The following is a 19,590-nucleotide window of genomic DNA, read 5'->3' on the forward strand; positions in this document are numbered from 1 at the left end:
TTGTTACCAGTACTAATGGAGCCCAGGTGTGCTGAAGGTACCTGTCTCGCTCAAAAAAAAGTGTTCTGAACCATCAGTCAGCTCATTCAATGCTTATGAAAAAAGGAAACAGCAAGAAAACTGCCTGCGCGCCGCTCTTGAAAAGTCTTGCCCACTTGACATGTAGCATAGCGTGCAATTTCAGTTACAATCACTGACTAGTGCTGGTTTTTCTTGTGAGATGATCACATCAGTGAAAGAAGCCCGTGCCAAGGAAGCTCGATGCCCATCGAAGCACTGCCCAAGTGAAGAACCGCAACGCCGGAGACCCGTGGATATGCCGTACTTCCACCAGATTGCACATCGTCTCAAAAAAGTGGCCATGAAGTGTGAGGTCTCGATGGTCTTCATGGCTCCCAAAAAGCTATCAGGCATGTGCAATGTGGTGCAGGGAAATGGAAGAAAGAACGAGTGCCGCATAAAGCATGTCGACAGGTTCGGACCCTGCAAAACAGGGGTGGTGTTCCAAATACCCCTCATATGTGGGAATTATTACATAGGGCAAACTGGACTTTGCTTGAATGCTAGACTTCAGGAGCACCGCGCAGCCGTTTAATCATTGGGGGGGGGGGGGGGGGGGGGGTGAACTGGCGAAACATTGTCGCCATTGCCGTAACTGCACGCCCAGGTTCCGCCGCACAGTTGTCCTAAAAAAATTACCGACCCAGCTGAGCAGGAAAGTTTTTGAAGCCTACTGCATAAAAAAAGAAAACAAATGTTGCATAAGCACTCCTTCAGTATCCTTATCCAAGAAGAAATTCAACTATCTAGATGCTAACTTGTGACACGCGCGCCCGCGAGCTAGTGTTGTAACATGATGGTGTCAGGTGTCTATAAGGTGTGATTACGAATCTTGTATATATATGGCTTTCCTTGTAGTAAACCTCACTTGAAGTTTTGTCCTGTGCTTCCTTCTCTTCGCCCCTCATCGTTTCGCACGGTTGCAATATGCACTCCATAGCCTGGTAGAAAGCCCCCTTTGTCTTACAGTGTCCGACGCAGACGGCTCTAGTGAGGAAATATAAAAAATCGCTACTATAAAAAATATAAAAAAGTGCTTTGAATTTTAAAGACGATCCATGTTTGCAATGTGCATACGTTGGAGGTGCCGGTGTGCGGGAAGTATACGCTCAGAAGAAAATTTACTGGGACATTTTGGTGCGAATATTCAGCTGTAGGCAAAAAGGAGGTTGCGCAAATAAAAATGCCGTCCTCCACCGGCGCTGACGTGTCGCATCCTCCACCCGGCGGCGGGCGCCGGTCGGAAGCGACGCTCCCCCGGTGGATCCGGACTCCGGCTTCCGGGTGATAGGCGTTCCGGGGACGAATCTCTGAGCGCGTGCAGCGCGTTCGGCACCGCAGCCAAAGAGGCAGACCGCGTCTGACGCTGGCGGCTGAGAGCAGGGCAGCGAGCGACGCGCTCCAGCGGGGTGACAAGAGAGGACGTCGGCGCTTCTCGCGAACTTTGCGTAAGTGAGCCATGCCATTTTATGTGCAAACCGTTAAACATCCTTTGCAAGACAGCGTTTCTTTCCCTGTGCCGAACCAAGCGTAATCGGCTACTGCCATCATTTTTTATTAGTGCATTCATGCTTGAGAACATCTTGCTCTTCTGTATGATCTGCGTAGTGCTTTTTGTTGCCCATAATCTACCTGGGGCCAGGCTCCTTTACTGGACTTTTAGGGCTCTGAACAAATAAATAAATAACTAAATAATGTGCGTAATTAAGCATTGCAAGCATGAGGGCAGGCATGGGGCGTTACTACGCAGCATATGAAACGCTCGTCTCTTCACTCGTCTTCTCCTGAAAATTCTATTGGTGCAGCACAGATCTTGGCCATTAGTCCCAGAGGCGCCTGGTGTTATTTCGTTAAATATTCATAAAGTATGGAGGTTAGCTAATCTCGGAGTTGTTCAAGTTGCGGGACCACTATTGGTTCAACACTTGATCAAGACGGCGGGCTCATCTCAAAAAGATGTAACAGTTATATCACGAGGGGTATCAGGATTATTCTTCTCAAAAGGGCATAATAATGCGTTCTCTCAGTAAATTAATTCAGTTATGAAATAGCACTTGTGTCGTCGGCTTCCTTCTTTTTTTTTTGTGTGTGTGGTCGTCTGGTTCGTTGTTCCCTGAATGGTTTGTATTCATAACTTTTATCCAAGGTTTTGAATCCCCGGCGTTGCCCTCTACTCCGTTTTCTCATTTTACGCCACCGCCGAAGCCTGAAGGCGTCGATTAACACGCGGATGCACTTAAGTTCGCGAATGCGAAGATCCGAAAGTGATGCAGTCTGCGAACACAGGCTTGGTTTGCACCGATTTTAAAGCGGCAGCGATAGAGCGGACGCCGCTGGAAAAACTGCGCACGTTGTCACACTAGTTCAGGATTAGTCGAGGATCGGATCGGAATTCAAGGTTCGTTTATTATGGTACAAGGTTAGAAAAACACTGGAATACAGAAGGAGGTCCCAAAGTCAGAGACTGTGGACGGGACCTCCTGTAAGAACAATTGTAAAAAAGAATTACAGACAGCAGATGGAAAAAAAATTAAAGTGTTTGGCATCAGTAAAGAGCAGTGAGTGAAATACGAGAAATAATGCAAACCCTTATTTGAATGAAAAATGATTACACACCTAATAGCATACAGACCAATACAAAACACAAATCATTGAATGATATAAATGACAAAACTAGTACCATATACCAAGTAAAGTCCTATTAGGGCGATGATCATCATCATCATCTGCCTCCGCCTCGTGTGCAAGAGGACCAAGGTTCGAATCCCGGTGCTGCGCAAATCTCCGCGTGCCGATGAAATTGCATAACCAGGCATGCGGTGCGGCCTGATCTCGGTGACCCGAACCGACAAAGCACTCTCCAACCAGAGCAGAATTTGGCCGCCCATGTGTAGTACTTAGCCACAATCTTCTATGAACCAATTCCTAATTAAAAGTGACTATGAGGTTTTAACATGACTGAAATGTCATTATTACTTTTACAGGTGAAAGTGAGTTAATCACTCTGAAAAGCAAATTGGGGTAATTAGGAATCGAAGCCATGACATTTGGGTTGCGAGCACAACATGCACCAGTAGGCCATTGAGGCATGTTCGTGCGGCTTTGTTGTAACTCCTTGTGTGGCTTGCGGTTTATCACGTGGTCAGGTATGCCTACTGATGCATGTTACTTGGCATGTGTAATTATATTGAGGTACCTATGAAGAACAAAGGTAGCAAAGAACAATGAAAGCTGCAGCGTCACATCTAACGTTGGTGTTAATTTTCCCTCTAAATTTTGTTACGGTGCCATTCAACTTGCTCTGCGTTTTGTGTAAGTAATGTTGGTTATTTGTTGTTTTCACTTTCTCTAAATAAAGTGAACGGATTCCTTTACATATAATTCATTCCTATATAATGGGCTTATGTGCTTGCTTAACTTTGATGTTGATCTTTGTCTTTTGAAGGTTCTTTAGGTCGCTTTGGCGGCCGCGATCCATGGTCGCGCATGTGTAAGCTTGGCTGCTTTCCAAGCAACGCATCACTTCGAATCTTTTCTTTTGATGACAGCGCTGAAAAAACACGGAAGAAGACATAAAATACGACGTCACAGGCGCTGAACTTCTTCTTTATTCAAGAACACCGAAACACTGCATATATACCCAAAACACAGGCGCCGACAAGCGGCGCAAATTTTATGCACTCGTGGCAACAGAACTGATGTGACAAGCAGTGGTACAATGACAAGGGCTAAAAACCAAAGAATTGAACAGGGCAGGATAAAACCAGAACAAGAAGAGACAAAAACATCTTTTACTAAGTCATTTAAAAAGAAAAACCGCCGACACTTGAAATAGTGGTGCTGGTTTTATCCTGCCCTGTTCAATTCTTTGCTTTTTAGCACTTGTCATTTTACCACTACTTGTCATATCAGTTCTGTTGCCACGAGTGCATAAAATTTTCGCCGCTTGTCGGCGCCTGTGTTTTGGATATATATGCTGTGTTTCGGTGTTCTTGAATAAAGTTGAATTTCAGCGCCTGTGACGTCGTCTTCTATGTCTACTGTCGGGATTTTTTAAGCGCTGTCAACAAAAGAATGGATCACCAGCAACTAGCCCGACAACTTATCCTAATCACTTCGAAGTCGCGCACCGTACGTTTTGTTTATGTTGCTTGCGCTTCCGCATATCTATCGCGCAATGCGCGTACGTTAACTAGAAATTAATCCGTGACAACAGTATCATTTGATATTAACATGATAGCGTTAAGGAGCTCTGCGGCAGAAAATCCGGCGCCTCCGTCGACGTCATTGGCGTCCTTTGCTCTGAGGGAAAAATTCATGAAAAATTCCCAGACAACACTCCTAGGAGGCCGCTGGGCCACCTAAGTCACGTGACCTTGTAGAGTCATCATAACCTCCCTTGTTTTTCTTGAGTGCTTTTGTGTCAGCAGAATACGAATACAGGACCTGGAGTAAGTGTACTCAATCCTAACACAAGCACCAGGGCAGATGGCTGTTAATGACTGGTCGCTCGGGAAAAGCAACCTGGGTCGCAGAAGGCCCGCCGGTTGCAGCACCTGCCATCGCAGGGGAATGGCGCATCGCATAACCGCTGCACCACTGCGCCAGGAGCGGTATGAGGACTCCCAGCGATCTGTGAACATGGACCAATTCCGCAACACCTTTCGCTCAGAGAGTAATGTTTCGATAAATTCTTCAGTGTCTAATGTGAGTGATGTCGAGAGGTCACCAAAGAGCGAAAGATACAGATTGTGCATGTCAGAAGAATTTCGCTGCATTAACAGGACAGCGACTGATACAGTAAACAATCACGACAGGACGAGGGCTGCACTTTCAAGTGATATCTGCTGGATGTTCAATCTCAGATCGAATTAGGCACTTCCTCCTTACAGAAGTGCTCACTCGAAGATAATCAACAGAGGGATTGCAATGAACTGCCTTAATGCCTTAAAAAGAGTTAGATGTTGGGCTAGTTGGATTTGTGACAAATTATACATGTTTTTAGCGCAACCACGACAGAAACACAGAGAACACAGACACACACGAGCGCTAACTTGCAACTGATTTATTGAGGGAACCACGACAGCATATATAAAACCACAGGCCTGCGCAGGCGCAGCCTAAGAAGACACTTGGAAACTTTCAAGGAAAAAGTCATCGCACTAGACGAGATAGGAAATTGACTTCAGCGTTATACAAGGCAACTGAAGTGTCACTCACGCAATCCGATCCATATTTCCTTATAAAAACTGCCTCCAAGGTTTCACGAGCGGTTTTTTGCTTACGTCTGCCTAGGACCGATACGCAGCGGAAACGTGGTTCACAAGCTCTGCAAGCAATGCAGTGGTCAACTAGATTCGTGCACTCCCTATTAGCCAGGTCTCTTATATGCTCCTTGAGTCGGTCCTTAACGTATCGCCCCGTCTGCCCGATGTACACTGGGCCACAAGACACGGGAGTCTTATAAACAACGTTCATGGCGCACTTAACCAAACGTTTTCCGTGGTTCTTTTGACGTTTCCGTTGCGTGTCAGTCCTAGGCAGAAGTAAGCAAAAAACCGCTCGTGAAACCTTGGAGGAATTTTTTTATAAGGAAATCTGGATCAGATTGCTTGAGTGACACTTCAGTTGCCTTGTATAACGCTGAAGTCAATTTCTTATCTCGCCTAGTGCGATGACATTTTTCAAGGCAGTTTCCAAGTGTCTTGTTAGGCTGCGCCTGCGCAGGCCTGTGGTTTCATATATGCCGTCGTGGTTCCCTCAATAAATCAGTTGCAAGTTAGCGCTCGTGTGTGTCTCTGTTCTCTGTGTCCCTGTCGTGGTTGCGCTAAAAACATGTATAATTTGCATTAAATCCTAACTTTCTTAGCGCTGGTCCTAATGTTTCCTTTGTTTGCTGTCCTCGTCTTTCGCGCTATTTTCCCAGAAGATATCTTAATTCCTCTTTGTAAATAATGTGTCCACACCAAAGGAAAGAAAGCGTTAAAACTGCAAATACAGCATCTATGCACGTCAGGTTTCCCTGAAGATACAATGTTACCAGTTGCAAAGAACCTACTGCAAAAGAAAAAGAGCTGTAAAAAACTAGAATAGCATGGCGAGAAAAAGTAAACGCAAGCCTTTCTGGATGTCCACCAGGTATGCCACGACCTAAAGAAGATAGCGAGCAGTCAAAGATGGCTCTTTGCACTCCCTGCCAGCTATACAAAGTTTGTCCGATGATGGTAAAAAAAGCCCTATCAAGTGCACTATCAGGTGTTCCACACGCTGCACAGTTATTGTAGTATTCCATTTACCTGCAATAGAGTGTACAATGGTCACGAAGGGCATTCTTTTAATCAAACAGTTCGGAAGCACTACAACATACGGGAAGAATGGGCATCCGGCCGTACATTGTCGGGATTGCAAGTGCGAACCCTCCTTTCGAAAACCCGAATGTCTTGGCCGCAGAAAAGATCAGGTAGAAGGAGAAATCATAGACCCAGAAGAACCAGCGCAAAAAGAACAACGGACAAGAAACAAGAAGGCCGACACGGACAGAAGCGCTGAACTTTCACATTTATTTCGGAAAAACTATTACAACATATTTATACAGTAAGTGTCAGGGGCAATGACGCACAAGCAGAGCAATAGAATTTTTTGAACGGACAATGACTCAGGATCTAAATGAAGTGGTGGTGGCAACAAGCAAGCAATAACCACTACAGCTCTTTACTATAAAATATCTAGTAAAGAACTAAATTAAGGAATAAAACGAAATGTGAAGATTAATTGCCAACAAGGAACACGTCATAAACAAGCTGCGATAAATATGGTCTTGAAAGCTAAAAACGATAAAAGGTATAAAATGTATGAAAGTATAAAGAGTTAAAAGGTCAAAAAATTAACACGGCAAAAAGATAAAACCAAGCTATACAAACAGATCAGCTATAGGATGTGGTCAAAGGTGACGAAGTGTTAAAAAGCAGTAGACATGGTGGGAGGGTTGCACAGCTAATGCCTCAAATTTTGTGTCAGATAGCCAAGTTCTTTTTCTGATAGAGGAACAGAAGGTTAGCAAAATCAGTTGTCATTTAACGATACTATGTTGACTGCTTCAATGACTTCACAGGGCATCTTGTTTCGGTTCCTCGCTATTACTATAGTTCCTTCCAATTAGGGCAACCCTCCTGTGCAACCATCCCACCATGTCTACTGTTTTTAGCACTTTCGTCACCTTTGACCACATCCTATATTTGATCTGTATGTGTACCTTGGTTATATATTTTGGCCGTGTTACTTTTTGGCCTTTTAACTCGTTATACTTTTATACCTTTTATACCTTTTACTGTTTTTAGCTTTCAAGACCATGTTTTTATCACTGCTTGTTTATGGCGTGTTCTTTTTTGGACATTCATCTTCCGTTTTCGTGTTTATTCCTTTATTTATTTATTTCCTCCAGAATTTATAGTAAAGGGCTGTGTTGGTTATTGCTTGCTTGTTGTCACTGCCACTTCATTTAGATCCTGAGTCATTGTCCGATTAAAAGATTGTTTTGCTCTGCTTGTGCTTTATTGCCTCTGACAGGTTACTCTATAAATATGTTGTAATAACGTTTCCGAAATAAAGTTGAAAGTTCAGTGCTTCTGTCCGTGTCGGCCTCCTTGTTTCCTGTCCTTTGTTCTTTTTGCACTGGTTCTTCTGAGATCATGGCTTACCATCCAGCCCAACAAGAAGTTTTTCTGAAAATCATAGACGCATATCATATCTGCCATTTCATGCAGTGCTGTTTGAGAAACAAGTGGGCCTTAAATGGGATGTCATAGGGCTCAGTGAAGTCAGGAGGACAGGTGAGGAGTATACAGCGCTAAAGGACGGACACATATTGTGCCATCAAGGATTGACGTATAGAAAAGGATTAGGTGTGGGATTCCTCATTAATCAGGATATAGCTGGCAACGTAGAGGAGTTCTATAGTATTATGGATAAGGTGGCAGCTATCGTAATTCGGCTAGATAGAAGGTACAAGCTGAAGGTGGTGCAGGCCTACGCGCCTAAATCCAGCCATGATGACCAAACCGTTGAAAGTTTTTATGAAGACGTGGAATTGGCAATGAACAAAGTAAAAACACAGCACAATGTACTGATGGGCGACTTCAATGCGAAGGTGGGCAAGGAGCAGGCTGGCGACCAGGCGGTAGGCGACTATAGAATGGGTTCTAGAAATAGCAGGGAACAGTTATTAGTAGAGTTCACAGATAGAATAATTTACGGATCATGAATACCTTCTTCTGCGAACGAGAGAACAGGAAGTGGACCTCGAAAAGCCCCAATGCTGAGACTAAAAAAGAAATCGACTTCATACTATGCGCTAAACCTGGCATCATTCAAGATGTAGACGTCCTCGGAAAGGTGCTCTGTAGCGACCACAGAACGGTAAGGTCTCGAGTTAGCTTAGACTTGAAGAGGGAACGGAAGAAACTAGTGAAGAGGAACTCCATTTACGAGTTAGCAATAAAAAGGAAAATAGGATATCGCTGCAGAACAGGTATGCAGCCTTACCTGAGGAAGACGGTTTTAATGTTCATACAATGAACGATAATCTTACAGCTATCATTACGGACATGGTAAAAGAATGCAGCGCGAAAAAACAAGGACGAACAGAAGTGGACAGGACAGGGCGTTGACTACCAACACATTTATTCAGAAAGATGAGCAGCTTATATAACGCAGTCCAACACCCACGTGACCAAGAAAATAGCAAACGCGTTCAACTATCTAATACAAAAAAAAACAAAACGAAGTGCACAATATCAAAGTGATACATATCTAGGTAACGCAAAGTCAGCCAAGAACCGATAAAACCGAGAGGACCACGACGAACCGCAAGGTGCACGCATGGAAAATGATCAGTCAGCGACCTTTGCCGCCAATGCAGCACGAGGCAAAACGAAAACGAAAATAACAATATAGTCACCGAACACTAAGTAAAAGTCGAAGCTAAAAGCAGGGTCGGGGCCAAACGCATAACAAAACAATACAAAACGCTACGCAAAAGCTGAGTCAACCGTTCACAGTCAAACTCTGACAACAGAAATTGAAAGGGTCATCATTGAGGCAAGGATGATAGCCAAAGCTGGAGACAAGTGCGTCAGCACGCCTTCAATTTTACTTACAGACAAGGAGTCCAGTTTTCTAGACCCACTATAAACACGCCTTTTTTTTTTTTAATCACGTCTGCTTTTAATTCTTGTTCTAGAGAACTTTCAACTTTTTTGACTCAGTTTGACTGTGAACGGTTGACTCAGCTTTTGCGTAGCGTTTTGTATTGTTTTGTTATGCGTTTGGCCCCGACCCTGCTTTTAGCTTCGACTTTTACTTAGTGTTCGGTGACTATATTGTTATTTTCGTTTTCGTTTTGCCTCGTGCTGCATTGGCGGGAAAAGGTCGCTGTCTGATCATTTTCCATGCGTGCACCTTACGGTTCGTCGTGGTCCTCTCGGTTTTATCGGTTCTTGGCTGACTTTGCGTTACCTAGATATGTATCACTTTGATATTGTGCACTTCGTTTTGTTTTTTTTGTATTAGATAGTTGAACGCGTTTGCTATTTTCTTGGTCACGTGGGTGTTGGACTGCGTTATATAAGCTGCTCATCTTTCTGAATAAATGTGTTGGTAGTCAGCGCCCTGCCCTGTCCACTTCTGTTCGTCCTTGTTTTTTTTCGCGCTGCATTCTTTTACCATGTTCACTGGCCAACAAGCCCAAACAGCCGCTTTAGTTCATCATTACGGAGGCGGTAGGACGGTTCGACGGGATACCGGCAAGCTATCTCAGGAGACGAAAGGTCTGATTAAGAAACACCAAAGCATGAGGGCGTCTGACCCTACAGAACTAGCAGAGATAGCAGAGATAGATAGAGTAGATAGAACTAGCAGAGTTATCGATGTTAACAAATAAGCGGAACGTAGCCGACATACGGAAGTTTAATATGGAGAGAATCGAGCATGATCTAAAGAACTGGGGTAGTCTGAAAGCAGTGAAGAGGAAACTAGGCGTAGGTAAAAAACAGATGTATGCGTTAGGATACAATAAGGGCAATGTCATTAGCAATACGGATAAGATAGTTAAAGCAGCCGAAGGGTTCTACACAGATCTATACAGTAGCCAATGTGATCAGAGTGTTAAGGAGAGAGACAGTAGCGCACTGCCATGCGTCATCCCGCCAGCAACGAAAGAGGAAGTGAAGAAAGCCTTAGGAGCAACGCAGAGGAGAAAAGCAGCTGTTGGGGATCAGGCAACAGCAGATCTATTGAAGGACGGAGGGGGAATTGTAGAAAAACTAGCCACCCTGTATACACAATGCCTTATGACCTCGACCGTGCGAGAAGCTTAGAAAAACGTAAACATTTTCTTAATTCATAAGAAAGGAGGCGCCAATGACTTGAAAAATTACGGACAGATCACCTTACTGTCTGTCGCCTACATGGTATTTAATTAGGTAGTAGCTAATAGAGTCTAGGAAACCTAGACTTTAATCAACTAAATGATTAGGCAGGCTTTCGTAAAGGATATTCCAGAATAGATCATATTCACACTATCAATCAGTTGATAGAGAAATGCTCAGAACATAACAACCCCTGTATATAGCCTCCATTGATTACGAGAATGCATTCGACTCAGTGGAAACCTCAGCAGGCATACAGGCATTGTGGAATGAGGGTGTAGAAGAGCCTTATGTCAAAATACTGGATGATATATGTAGCAACTGTACAGTTACCTTAGTGCTGCATAAAATCAGCAATAAAATTCTAATAAGGAAGAACATCAGGCAAGGAAACACGATCTTGCCAATACTATTCACCGCCTGTTTACAGCAGGTATCCCCAGGTCTAAGTTGGGAACAGTTGGGGACAAGAGTTAATGGAGAATACCTAAATAATCCGTGATTCGCTGATGACATTGCCTTGATGAGTCACTCAGGAGATGAACTGCAAATCATCATCAATGAGTTGGACAGGCAGAGCATAAGGGTGGGTCTAACAATTAATATGCAGAAAACCAAAGTAATGTTCAACAGTCTAGGAGGGGAACAGCCGTTCACAATTGAAAGCAAGGTGCTGGAAGTGGTAAAAGAATACGTCTCCTTAGGGCAGGTAGTTACAGCTCATCCGGATAATGAGTGGGAAATAACCAGAAGGATAAGAATGGGGTAGAGCGCATATGACAGGTTCTCTCAGATCATGAATAGCAGTTTGCCAATATCCCTCAAGAGAAAAGTGTACAACACGAGTATCTTACCTGTACTCACCTACGGGACAGAAACGTGGAGGCTAACGAAAAGGGTTCAGCTTAAGTTACGGCCAACACTGCTAGCCACGTTAAGAAAAATGATAGGCGTAACGTTAAGAGACCGGAAGCGGGCAGAGTCGGTGAGGGAACAAACGCAGCTTAATGGCATCCTAGTCGTAATCAAGAGGAAGAAATAGGCTTGGGCAGGGCATGTGTTGCGAAGTCAAGATGACCGCTGTTCCTTAAGGGTAACGGTGAGGATTCTAATAGAAGGCAAGAGTACCAGAGGGCGGCAGAAGGTCAGGTTGGCGGATGAGATAAAGAAGTTCGCAGGCATACGGTGGGCGCAGCTGGCAAAGGACACCGTTAATTTTGGAGACATGGGAGAGGCCTTTACCTTGCAGTGGGTGTAGTCAGGCTGGCGATGATGATATCACACAAACAAGCAGTAAATGAGTCTGCACGCCGTCATACTTGCTGCTTGATAACAAAATGGCATTTTTGGAAACCTGAGACTGATTTTCGTGAGCTGAATTGTAGCTCTGTACTTAAGATTTGGTTTTTCCAATTAAGTATCAGTTGGAAGTGCAGCGCTCGTCCTGTCGTCCTTGTTTACTACATACGCCATGAGCCCAGCGCTGGCTGCGCCGTCTGTCGTCGCTCTTGCAATGGAGCGACGGGGCTGCTCCCGCTGGCTTGCTGCTTACCGCTGGCTTGTTGCTGCTGTTCGCTGGCCATTTGCTTACGCGTCTCTCTGAGAAGCTCTACATAATTGTACTTGCCGCCATACGTAAGCTTTTTGGAGTCAAGTGATAAATCAGTCAAGCATGTTATTAGTCTCACAGGCAGGTTTAGCTTTGGAATTACAATTTTCCTTCCTGCGCAATTCTGGCGATCTGTCTACGTTGTGACATGACCCGCAACACATCCATGGCTAAATAAAGCAAAAAAAGAGCCCCTACTGGTTTATGCGATCATTTTGAATCTATCCTTGCCCCACTTTTCTTTTACACACGAGACGCGTGACGCTGTTCAGCATTGTGCAGAAATCCTAACCGTGCACTCGTGTAGCAGGCTTCGTTGGTAAAAGAAGATGTCTGCATTTTTTGCTGCCTATTTAGCTCGGTCATCTAGTGTACCATTGCATGTCGTGCCTCTGGCTCATCTCAGTGCTCTCATTAAATGGCTACATTATATTTACAACATGCGGATGTCCTAGCGATTCTAGTTACATAGGCTTCACTACGACACCTGCGCAGTATTCTGAGAATGGTACCTGAAGCTGCTCCACAGCTCGTAAAGTAAATTTACGTAAGCATGAACTTTCCTAGTGTGCCTATTTTCTTGCAATAATTTCGGTTGCAGAGGACTAATAATAGAAACAATTTAATAGTAATCTCGTTTTGTTTGTTTTTCTCTTTTATTAAGAGTTCAACATTTTCAAGTGAGGGAAAAGTGGTCTAAAAATATGCGAGGTGCGACCGCATGTGGATTTTAAAGGATGGCTTAGCGAAGGGATTCGAAGTTCGACTATCTGAAGTTATTTAACCTACACGGACACTGCTCAGCGCAAGAATGCCTTTGCATACCACTTGCATCAAAATGAGGTTGACGCGGTCAGTGTTTCACCCAACGGCTTTGGACTCAGTAGCCACGGTTGAACGGGCGCCTCTTGTGCCTCTTTGAGCGGGCGCATATGTACGCGCCTCAAGGGCTCTCTCGACGTCTCGCCCTGTTGAAATGAACAAGCCGCAGCGCTCAGTTTCGACACCCTTTCTGCTTATGTAGTGATATCGGTGGTGAAACGTCAAAGTCGCCAAGCCACCAAAGTGGGTAAATTTTGCAGGTTTGTTAGCCCCCTCAGGAATAATTTTAGTCACAAAATGTATAACGAAGATGAGCGAGATCTCAAGCTATCATTTTGTTAATTCTGTAAAATTTTTGCTGCGTTAATTTTTTGCTAAATACAAGCATTTTGTTTTGGTTTTCAACCAAGTAGCTCCGAGTGCCCAAGTCTACAGCATACTCTTCACCGAGAATATTACCTCTAGTGCAGTAGTTTGGGATTCAAAAAGTTACTATCGAAAACTAGATATTTTTAAAGTTTTGTGTGATTACCATGATTTTCTAACATTATGTCTTATTGCTAGTGCGGCAATCAAATGAAAACAAGCACTATATCTGCTTCGCTAAGAGCTCTTAGATATTATCTTTAGCACCACTGCCATATCGCAGTGATTTCGAAAGGAGCATAATTGATTGTATATCCCCAAATGCCGCGCAGAAAGCGATCATTTGCCCGTCACCCCCTTCGTTTTGTCAGCTCAGGCATCACTAGATGACCGCGCTACGGTGGTGCCACGGAATATAATTCATTCGAGCATCGCCTCGTTTTGACAAAACTCCTTCGGTAACTGTACCAAAAGGTTAGGTCTCTTCGTTGATGGGGTAATTTACAAGCAAGACATTCCTTCCGTGGTGCACGGTTGCGCTTAGCGCACCCGCGCATTAGGCTCGCCATACTCCAGTGCGTCGAAGATGCGGCCACTCTCGTTGAACACCTATCCATCTCTGCCTCTATTTCTGCAGCTGTAGAGACATCCCTCACTGGAAAACCCGAAGATGAAATCTCAGCCACTAATTTGAAACACTGCGGCCGCGACCAGCCGGCAATGAGACTGAAAAACACATGAAAGCGCGGGAATGTGCCCAGCGGACCCGCCTCTTTTTTCAGATTCGGCCGCGAGAGGGATTTCAGTGGCGCCCTTAGAGGCAGCCCTGATGGCGTTTAGTCCCCGTCTTGTTCGTGCTGCGAAATTCTCCTATTATTTATCAACACCAAGTGGCCCAAATATCGGTGCTTCTACAGATGGTGACCAGCTAAGTTCTCTAGACTGCAAAAACAAAATTCCCTATCTAGCGGTTCTACTCGTGCTGCACACTTCTTTCCCTGCGACGTTTGCGGTTCCATTGCACTCGGACGTGGAAATCTGCTTGGAACACTCCCTGCGGCCTGTTTCTTGCCCAGAGGAAACACGTCCGGCTTGCGAACAGTCTTCTTCGCCGCTTGTATGCCCCTTGACCTCGAAGCAACCCAGACGCTTTCCCTGAAACCTGAACGAAAACGCCAAGTGCTATGGAGACACGTGTGCTCCCGTTGTTTCCGTCTGGTTGCTCTCTCCTTCCGGTCGGAAGGGCAAGATAACCTCTTTTCGTCCGCTTTTGAAATGGGGCCCGCTAAGAACGACAGGTGCTTTTATTCTATCAAAACATACCGCCTACTATTCTGCGTGCTTTTCCTTTTGTAAACCTTCTGCCCGCCGGTCGGTCGAAGAAGCCGCACTTTGCTTGAAGCTTTGCAGGAGAGAGGGGCAAGTGACACGCGTCCGGCTGCAGTTCCTTTGAAGACGGGTAACTGGATTTTATCATTCGATAAAAATCAGTGCAAGCGTCCAGGTAAATGCTCCTGGAATCCAGGACTTTCATGCGTACACCTATTTTTCGCTCGTGCGAGAAACGGAAGGAATTGTGCAGCCACACGAAACATTTCATCTTTAAGTAAGCATTTATAGTCCGACAAACAGAGGCGTACAAAAGAGATTTAAAACAGTACACAAGCGCGTAACAATAACAGAGATTATCCACTCGCTTTAACCCTCACAGTGATTTCGATTTTAATTCGTTATCAGTGTCACAAATCACTTTAGCGGCGGTCATTCTGTGGTTGCCTGCAGTAATGTTATCAGCAAAGTGATTTTAATAGGGTGCAGCTGCCACCAAGCTTACTGCTTTGATATTTTTTTTCTGTGAGTGTTTGCATATCGACGGGAATAAATTGACTAGTTCATATTCATATGTTTACTCATAGCACCTCGAATGTTGCCTCGCGAAAGGAGATTGCATAAGGAGTTTGAGGAATATAGGAGATCTAAATTGCCAAAATAGAAAATAAATCCAAGAAAAAAATCTTTCAGGAGCTAAGCTACAATCGAACGTGATACAGTCATAAAGATTTTACAAAAACAAGTAAGGGTGCACAAAGATATGTGGGATGAAGTTAAGAGGACCCAAGTAACTACAGGTGAGGAGTGCAGGTATGTGATGAGTACAAGGACCGGTTGACGAGTGGAAGGAGGTAACCGTCGTTGACGCGTGACCTGAACAATTTTTGTTTTTGATAGATTTATATGCAGTTGGTTCAGATTACGCCAAGTCAAAAAAACAGGTAAGGTGGTTATTCAGTTTACAAATTATGACATCCAAAGATTTGTCCAGGTTATGATCCTTGCGGCATCTGCATAACATAACCAAATTGAAGAATGGGGCAGTTGGGCAAGTCGTTAGTATAACTTAAAAACAAGAGGGGGCCAATTATATAACACACTACAATACAATGTTTATTCGACATCTCAGGGATGTTTGGAGAACGGGAAAACAGCCATAAGAAGGCCTGACTAAGGCCCGTACCCCAATACATGGCATGCAGTGTGCAGCTACATTTTGGAGTGGTTAAAAATAAAGAATAAAAATTATCTGCGCTTATGGCACTCCAGTATAAGATACCATGGATGTAAAATCGACACCTCATACTTGTGTCTTGTCGTTCAGGCAGTTTCGTGGTTGCTGTGGTGCTTGTAAAACTTGAAATAAAGCCGTCCCATCTTATGAATGAGCCAACTCAGGAAGTAGTTATTTCGTGTTGCTTTCACAATGATAACTTGATGCGGCAAGTGCACAAAAAAGTGGCACAGGGTCAGGTTTTGGATGCCAAATGAGACTTGTACCTGAGTGTAATAGACATGACCTTTTCTCAGCAGTAGCGTTTCAACTTCTGGTTGCAAGTAATCAACGAAAAAACTGCCTTGCTTGCCATGGATGGATAGAAGAGGAGCGCCCCTTAGAAACGAAATGGTGGCAGTTGCCACCATTCTCGGCTTCTCTTTTTCTTATTTTTCACTTTTGCATTTACTTTTTCGTTATATTTCTTTAACGGTGTTAAAATCGGTCTCTATATTCCCCATTTTTTCTTTAAATGCATCGTTAATCCTACACTTCAAACTTTATGTCACCACTCCGCTTTTGAGCTACAATTCTTCCAATTGATTTTTGCCAAATTACACTGGAGATTCGTTCACTTGACCATCGTTAGCGCTAAACCTAAGGGCTCCAGGGATAGCTACTGTGCCTACATCGACATCCGGAGATTTACCACACACAGAACATGCGTCATCTTCTTTGTTACATTTATTTCAGTAGCTGCGCGTTCTAAGTCACCCGGATCTAGCTTCAAAGAGTACAGCACTGCGTATTGAGTTATCATAGAACGATTCCTTCCTGGTCTGCCTTTTTCAGTTTCGATATAGTTCTGCACTTTGCTTCTTTACCATGAACTAATCCTGTATTTCTTATCTGTCGTCTAAAGCTGCTCGAAAATAAAATATCGGTTCCCGCTGTGTGTCGTCCCGTATTCTTTGATCTTCATTGTGCGCTTCGTGCTTCGGAACCAACTTGCCCAGAATAGCGCCTAAATGAAACAGAGGCCTAAACTCTCGGTGGGTTGACCTCTCATTGCGCGTCACTTAAGCGCTGCAGGGCAATCAGCCGAGCAGGAAAAGCGGTGCAAACAACCCTCGGTCGAGGGAGGGCGTGGAAGCGATCGCCTCACGGCAAGCGCCGAGTTTCTTCTCTCGGCTGCAGTAATGTGCGAATTCATGCAAACTCCCTGCTCGGCGCAAGACCTGCAGGTCCAGACCCTCCTTCTCCACCACGGGGGAAAGCACCATAAGAGGAGGAAAACGCACGCGTTTCGAGACAGGCGGCAATCCCGCTCCGGTTTCCCGTGGCCGGTGCCCCGTTTGAGCGAGTATCATCGCTGTCGCCAAGCTGCCCTGACCAAGGACGTCTGCGTCGTCGCTGCGGCGCCCGGTTTCTCCGTGACTCGCTCCGGGCGCATACGCAGTTGTCGCCCTCTTGGCTTGTGCCGACGGCTGCTCTAGTCAAGTTCTCTTTGTGCGGCCCGGCCCATTCACTCCTTGAACCGGTGAGTCCCAGTGGCAGATGAGGCAGTCCTGAAATAACGAGCATGCGTTCGCAGAAGAGTCCAACCGATGGATTCCTCCCTCCTCTGTGGGAGGTAAAACAATCCCCGATGAAAGGGAAACCGCGGGGACGATGCCGCTTAATCGAAACCAGTGCAGCATTCCTCGTCCTCCGCCTTGACTGCGGAAATCTGGCAGCGTCCGTAAGAATTCCTCCATTTTGAGGCTTGGATAACCCGAGTTGACGAGTTTCGAAAAGATTGACCGCCGGACTAAGCGACTGGTCTGGCTATAATCGTAGTTGTTATGCCGTCAGTCTTTAGGAAGCATAGTGTTCGCAAAGACGAAATATAACTACAGTTTTCAATAAGCAGCGACATTATGAAACAGACCGCATCATGGGTCTCGTAAACTGAGACCAGTTTTGATAAAAATGCAGGACATTTATCAGTGCGCGATGAGCAGCAGCGTTGAAATTTCACTACCGCACGTCGGTCATTGTGAGGACTGCAGCAGGGCCTAACTCAACACAGTTAGACGCTAGGCCACTCGCTGGATTCACCCTTTCATCTCAGTTGCAGCGCTGCTTGCGGATTTCTTTAGACAGGAGAAGTGGACCGAAAGCCTTGATGTTCTGAGCATATGCCCTTTGACAAGTTACTCGCTCATAATTTTGTTCCGTTTGCTAATAGCCAATTTAAAGAAGAAACAGCTGCTCGTATTCGCGCGTTAATAAGCGCGGAGAGTGGGTACTTTTACGATCATTATTTGTTTTGTTTTTTTCTTTCTTGAAGACGTTACGTTTATTGACGAGTAGAAGCCTTTCTTGGGGACCGCCAAAACAGAAAACGGCAATATAAATTTGTCGATTTATTTTTTTATCTTTAGCCGCAAAAATGTGTGTGAGCAGCGGTCTCAGTAGCAGTTTAACGAACGCGTCTATATTTTACCAGTACGGCCTCAAATGATCACTAAAAAAAAAAAACAAGTGTACTCATCATGCAAAAATTAAATCCTCCCGCTAACAATTATCCCTCCGCAAGTGGAGTTCCCGACCAGAAATCTTTACTACTCTGTAAACTATCCTCGTCGAGCATTCAGCGCCGCAGAACACGACAGAGAACGTATTACTTGTTCCAGGGGACCACTTTGCAGCAGCGTGGCCTGCTTTTGAATCTTATTGCGGAGTCCCTAAAGATCAAAAAGGCTTAAAGGGTGAGGACGTGGGGTTGTCCTCGCCTAGCTCTCGGGTATTATAAGCTACATGGCCGAAAAGCGAATATGTTGCCTCAAGCCTTCCGACCAGTGTGGTGCACTTCTACCACGAATGCTTTCGAATCATGCATGTATTCTCGCGGCTTTAAAAAGCGCAGCTAAGAAAATGCGCTGAAAACGCGGTTAAGCTGTTCTACTCTTGTACGTTTTTCTTTTTCAGAATTCTGAAATAATTATAAACAGTGACGGTGGAGAGATTGCGCCGAAAAAGCTGGACGCCCTGTATACGCACTGCCTTAGGAACTCGAACCTGCAACAAGCTTGGAAGAACGCTAACATTATCTTCTTTCAAAAGAAAGCAGACGCCAAGGACTTGAAAAATTACAGACCGATCAGCTTACTGCCCGTTGCCTACAAGGTATTTACTAAGCTAATTGCTAATAGAGTGACAACCTAAGACATCAAAAAACCAGATAATCAGGCAGGCTTTCGTAAAGGATACCCTATGAAAAACAATATTCACACTATCAATCAAGAGAAAAAGAAATGTGCAGAATATAACCAACCCTTATATATAGCCTTCAATGATTACAACAAAGCATTTGACTCAGTGGAAACCTGAGCAGTCACGCAGGTATTGCGGAATAATTGTGTAGACGATCCTTATGTGAAAATACTGGAAGATATCTATAACGACTGCGCAGCTATCCAAGTCCTTCATAAAGTCAGAAATGAAATTTCAATCAGGAAGAGTGTCAGGCAGGGAGACACGATCTCGCCACTGCTATTCACAGCTTGTTTGTAAGAGGTGTTCCGAGGCCAGAATTGAGAACAGTTGGGGACAGAGTTAATAGATCTAAGTAATCTGCAATTCGCTGACAACGTTGCCTTGCGGAGTCACTCAGGAGATGAACTGCAAATCATGATCAATTAGTTGGACTGACAGAGCAGAACGGTGGATCTAAAAATTAACATGCAGAAAACCAAGTTAATGTTCAGCAGTCTAGC

At 44.6% G+C, this 19,590-nt stretch overlaps 1 protein-coding gene across 4 annotated transcripts in view; it reads left to right on the top strand.

Annotated features, from left to right (window-relative positions):
* The first annotated feature begins 1,371 nt into the window (after positions 1-1,371).
* The window catches only part of LOC144102098 (phenoloxidase-activating factor 2-like), a 141,307-nt gene continuing 123,088 nt past the window's right edge, over positions 1,372-19,590 (top strand). For 2 of the 4 annotated variants that reach the window (XM_077635381.1, XM_077635385.1), the window contains exon 1: positions 1,372-1,508. The gene's annotated coding sequence lies outside the window, so the exon portion shown is untranslated. Of the gene's footprint in view, positions 1,509-17,229; positions 17,370-19,590 lie in introns of those variants that run through there. The other 2 variants (XM_077635380.1, XM_077635384.1) reach the window with 1 other exon arrangement.

This window comes from Amblyomma americanum, chromosome 8 (genome assembly GCF_052857255.1).
Source record: "Amblyomma americanum isolate KBUSLIRL-KWMA chromosome 8, ASM5285725v1, whole genome shotgun sequence".
NCBI classification, from domain to species: Eukaryota; Metazoa; Arthropoda; class Arachnida; order Ixodida; family Ixodidae; genus Amblyomma; species Amblyomma americanum.